Raw genomic sequence first — 5557 nt, 5'->3', positions numbered from 1 at the left:
GAACACTAATGAAGAGAATATACAATAATTAAGAATAACAATAGTAATAAAAATAAAAATATACAGAAAAGAGACATGACCATAGACAGAACTGTGAATGTGCATGTGTCCTATGTACAGATGAAGGTTTGATGGGTTATTTACAGATGTACAGTACCGGGGTGTGTTATGTGTTGTTCAGGTGGGATACGGCCTGGGGGAAAAAACTGTTCTTGTGTCTGGCTGTTCTGGTGCTCAGTGATCTGTAGCGCCGGCCAGAGGGCAACAGTACAAAGAGAGAGTGAGCTGGGTGTGAGGGGTCCAGAGTGACTTTCTTAGCCCTTTTCCTCACTCTGGAGGTGTAAAGTTCTTGGAGGCTGGGCAGAGGGGCACCGATGATTCTCTCAGCAGTCCTAACTGTCCGTTGTAGTCTTCTGATGTCTGTTTTGGTAGCTGAACCAAACCAAACAGTTATAGAAGAACATAGGACAGACTCGATGATTGCAGAGTAGAACTGTTTCAGCAGCTCCTGAGGCAGGTTGAACTTCCTTAGCTGGCGGAGGAAATACAGCCTCTGCTGGGCCTTTTTCGCAATAGAGTCAATGTGATTGTCCCACTTCAGGTCCTGGGAGATGGTGGTTCCCAGGAATCTGAATGACTCTACTGAAGTCACAGTGCTGTTCATGATGGTGAGTGGGGGGAGAGCAGGGGGGTTTCTCCTGAAGTCCACTATCATCTCCACAGTTTTGAGCGTGTTCAGCTCCAGGTTGTTAAGACTGCACCAGACAGCCAGCTGCTCAACTTCCTGTCTGTAAGCAGACTCGTCACCGTCCTTGATGAGGCCTATGACTGTAGTGTCGTCCGCAAACTTCAGGAGCTTGACAGAGGGGTCCTTTGATGTGCAGTCATTCGTGTAGAGGGAGAAGAGCAGTGGGGAGAGAACTCAACCCTGAGGGGCGCCAGTGCTGATGGTGAGAGTCCTGGATGTGAGTTTGCCCAGCCTCACTAGCTGCTGCCTGTCTGTCAGGAAGCTGGTGATCCACTGACAGATGGAGGAGGGCACAGAGAGCTGTCTCAGTTTGTCTGAGAGAAGGTCAGGTATGATGGTATTGAAGGCCGAGCTGAAATCCACAAATAAGATCCTTGCATAATTCCCAGGTTTGTCGAGGTGTTGCAGGATGTAATGCAGTCCCATATTGACAGCATCATCCACAGACCTGTTTGCTCTATAGGCAAACTGAAGAGGATCCAGCAAGGGTCTAGTGATGTCCTTCAGGTAGGCCAGGACCAGTCTCTCAAGTGACTTCATGACCACAGACGTGAGTGCGACAGGTCTGTAGTCATTAAGTCCAGTGATTTTGGGCTTTTTGGGGACGGGAATGATGGTGGAGCGTTTGAAGCAGCAGGGAACTTCACACTGCTCCAGAGATCTGTTGAAGATTTGTGTAAAGATAGGGGCCAATTGGTCAGCACAGACTGAATGAATGAGAATATAGCCATTTGTGTTAACAGGTTATTCAGTTATACTTTGTTTTTGGTTTTCGAGTCATTTAAAATGCACAGGGGAAAAAAGCAGAACAGTGTAGGCAGGCTTAATTATTTAATCCACTATTTAATTGAATTAATAATTTCAATCACATGCATACAGTAGTACAATAGAAATGTTTATGTAACAGAATATTCCTCATTTTGGCTGGTTTATACCAAGTTATAGTCAAGTCAATATTATTTTTATACTCAAATTTTTCCAAGTAACCAAGTAAGCTTAATTGTATAATGCACAAATTTGCATTTTATACTGTAATACTTTTATACTTTTAAAAAAATAATTTATACTGTAGTGAAATTTTATACTGTAAACATTCATGTTTGTGCTTTATCCTGAATGCACACTTTGTATTCAACAGATTATAAAACAGACTACAAAACTGAAACAATAAAAATTTATGCATCAAAGAGTTATATTGGCTTAATCTGTTCAGCATTGTCAGAGGATTACACAAGGATTTTGCTCCCCCAGCATTGGATGAATTAAATCAATGACAGTGATTCGTTGTGGATCCCAAACACAGTCTTCTTCAAGACCACTTGGCACCATACCACAGTTTGGAGGACACCAGGCAGTGTCGTACCCGTGCTCATGCCAGGTTTTCTGCAGTGGATGACCTTGACAGTCAATCTTCTTCACTCTCCCAACATTGACCTTCACTCTCACAATCATTCTCTGGATCTCAGGAAGATTCAGAGGTATCTGGAAGCCTTTTGTAGGTCTCGGCTGAGGTAGACACCCTGTCCAAGCATGCCATTAGAAGACGGACGAAAACCCTCCTGAAGAATTTTTAGAGCAGCTAAAAAGTATGTGCCATGATACATTATGTAGACTTTGTCTTCTTCTGGGGCTGTATAACTCTGGAGGCATGGTGGAGCACCTGGACCCAAGTCATCTTCTGCCCACATGTTTGCACCTGAACCATTAATAATCTTAGTATGCATAAAATATTAGTGGAAACTAAGTACCACATGTAAGTGAACAAAATAGGAGGGAGAAGACAAATACTTGTAGTCAGCACAAACAAATTGGTGACTTACCTCTGATGTTGCTTCAAACACTGAGCGCAGATCTTCTGAAAACAGATTTATGAACCGTAACTTATTCGGGGTGTGTCCACAACGGGAATTTTATGTGAGCAACATAACAAACTTTCAGTTTCTATTTTTCATTGATCAGCTCTTTTATGAATGATTACATCTAGACACTGTAGAAACGAGACTCCCCCAGTTTACGCAATTCCCAAAAAACTCTTTTCATGTAAATTTTCCACCTAACTGGAAGCTCGAAAGATAAAATCAACTTTTCAAATCAAATCTTCTCTCAAATTAAGAGAAATACCAATCACTGTTAGGCTATTTGAAGTCTATAAAAAGTTTTTTGAAAAAGGGGAAGAGGCAGGATCTTTAGCCTAACCAACAATACATTTCCGTTTTTATTAATGGCCTAAGACGACATTCCTTTCACTTATACTGTTGTTTTTATCTTAAAAGACACAAAAGCTAACTCATTTTATTCAGTATTTGTTGAAGGAGTTCCTGTCATGACCACTCCAGCAATATCCTTAACACTTCCATTACTCATCAGCAGACGTCTCTGTCAGTACAATTCTCTAGTTTGTCAAATAATTCATGTTCAAAAAAGGAACCATGTAGTAGAAACCTAAACATCATTAACGTTTTTAGATATTCAGTTAGCATGTGATGTTGTGCTTAAAGTATCAAATATATTTAAAAAAACAACTCGAAGATATATGCATGAAGTAGGAAGACCAGGGAGATCGTTTTAAAGTGAGCACATGACAATAATATCTCCAAAAAAAAAAAAGTGCTCTTTTGTCTCAACTTACCCCCAGTGAGGGGTAAACTGAGCCTAGCGAGAGGATAAGTTCAGCCACATGTGGACTTATTTTGGGGGATTTATCTAAATATTAAGTTCATATTTTCATTCATTATTTAAAATTTCAGAACAAAATAAAATTCTAAACAAAGAACAAACATAGTTTGTCTAGAATTAATAAAATGTAATGTATAACTACAGTAAAATAATACGTTATAACTATTCATAAGAAGGGGCAAGCCATGACCACTGGTTCAACTTAACCCAGGACATCTGGCTCAAATTACCCCACTCCTATCATTTTAACAATCTTGTATCATCCAGCAGTTTAGAGCTAACAGTATAGCCTCTATTATAACATCTTAAAGCACAAACACATTTTTTGTCACACGATAAGTTCGTCTGTAATTCTTTAGACACAAGTATTAGTCCTTGACCATAAAAAAATCACTATGAACAGCAAAAAAACAAATGTTTTGAGCATAAATGTACCTAGTTATTAAATGCACCCCTAGTTATGGGGTGGTGATGGCGCAGTGGATAAGACACATGCCTTTGGTGTGAGAGACCCGGGTTCGAATCCACTGTGAGACACCAATGTGTCCCTGAGCAAGACACTTAACCCCTAGTTGCTCCAGAGGCGTGCGACCTCTGACATATATAGCAATTGTAAGTCGCTTTGGATAAAAGCGTCAGCTAAATGAATAAATGTAAATGTATTCCATGGGCCTCTCCATCACAGGGTGAGTAATGTGGATAACTTTTCAAATATGTGTGGACATATCACACATTTTGTTTATGGTTGCCAAGAAACAATGGGTGGCTCAACTTCCCCACAGGCTCAACTATGTTCAATTTATTTAGAGCCACCTTTAATTCTGGGTGTAGTAGCCTACAATAAAATCACCATTTCAAAGCATGTATGCAATTTGTATTCAACGGCTGGTAACATTTTCAGAGAACATTTCAGAAAAATTAATTCATTAAGCATACTTAATTTCAACATAAATAAAGCATACTTCATTAATGCTCATTGCTTTGGGAAAATTTCATCAATGACAGTGATTATTCATGGATCCCAAACACAAAATTCTTCAAGACCACTTGACACCATGCCACAGTTTGGAGGACACCAGGTAGTGTCGTACCCGTTGTTATGCCAGATTTTCTGCAGTGGATGACCTTGACGGTCAATCTTTATCATTTTCCCAACATCAATCTTCACTGTCAGAACCATTCTCTGGTCCTCAGGCACATCTGAAGGGTATCTGGAAGCCTTCTTTAGATCTCGGCTGAGGTAGATGCCATGTCCAAGCATGCCATTAGAAGATGGGCGAAAACCCTTCCATTTAATGTTTTCAGCAGCCTCCCTTGATGTGTCATGATACATTCTATAGACTTCATCATCAGCTGTTTCTATGTAACTCTCCCAAACCATCTTCATCCCAGATGTTTGGAAGAATTATATAAATGACAGTGATTCGTCTTGGATCCCAAACACAATCTTCTTCTCGACCACTTGGCACCATACCACAGTATGGAAGACAGGCAGTGTTGTGAATATGCCAGGTTTTCTGCACTGCATGACCTTGATAATCAATCTTTACTACTCTCCCAACATTGACCTTCACTCTCAGAACCACTCTGGTTCTCAGGTAAATACAGAGGAAATGTGGAGGCTTTCTGTATCTCGGCTGAGGTAGACACCACATCCAAACATACCATCAGAAGATGGACAAAAACCCTCCCATTTAATTTTTGCAGCACCCTCCCTGGATGTGCCTTGATACATTATGTAGATTGTACTGTCTGTCGGTTCTCTGTAACTCTCAAGGCATGGTGGAGCATCTGAATCCAAATCGTCTTCAGCCCAAATGTTTTCACCTGGATTAGAAATAATCTTGCAAGATATTTGAGGAAATAATTACAATGTGTATGTGAACAAAAATAGTAGAAAAAAAATACAAAATAGCTACTTGTACTCAAAGTGGTTACTTACCTCTGACGCTGCTCTGAGATCAGATCTTCTGAAAATGAACCATAAACTTATTCAGGGTAAATTTTAAAAATGTTATTATCTGATGCAGATAACTAGCTACCTGATGCTAACTTGAGGTCATTTTTAAATACAAAGTCCCAATATTTTTATTCAACAAACCAGGAAAAACAAAGGATTTGATGTTCAGACCA

At 40.0% G+C, this 5557-nt stretch overlaps 1 pseudogene across 1 annotated transcript; it reads right to left on the bottom strand.

Annotated features, from left to right (window-relative positions):
• Nucleotides 1–4436: 4436 nt before the first annotated feature.
• LOC306855962 lies at nt 4437–5079 on the bottom strand (annotated as a pseudogene). The gene has a single exon. The product of its transcript is annotated as an uncharacterized misc_RNA (transcript).
• Between the last annotated feature and the right edge of the window lie 478 nt (nt 5080–5557).

This window comes from Barbus barbus (genome assembly GCF_936440315.1).
Source record: "Barbus barbus genome assembly, chromosome: 36".
In the NCBI taxonomy this organism is placed as follows: domain Eukaryota; kingdom Metazoa; phylum Chordata; class Actinopteri; order Cypriniformes; family Cyprinidae; genus Barbus; species Barbus barbus.
The sequence above is the reverse complement of the archived record's forward strand: the minus strand, read 5'-3'. Positions and strand labels throughout refer to the sequence as shown.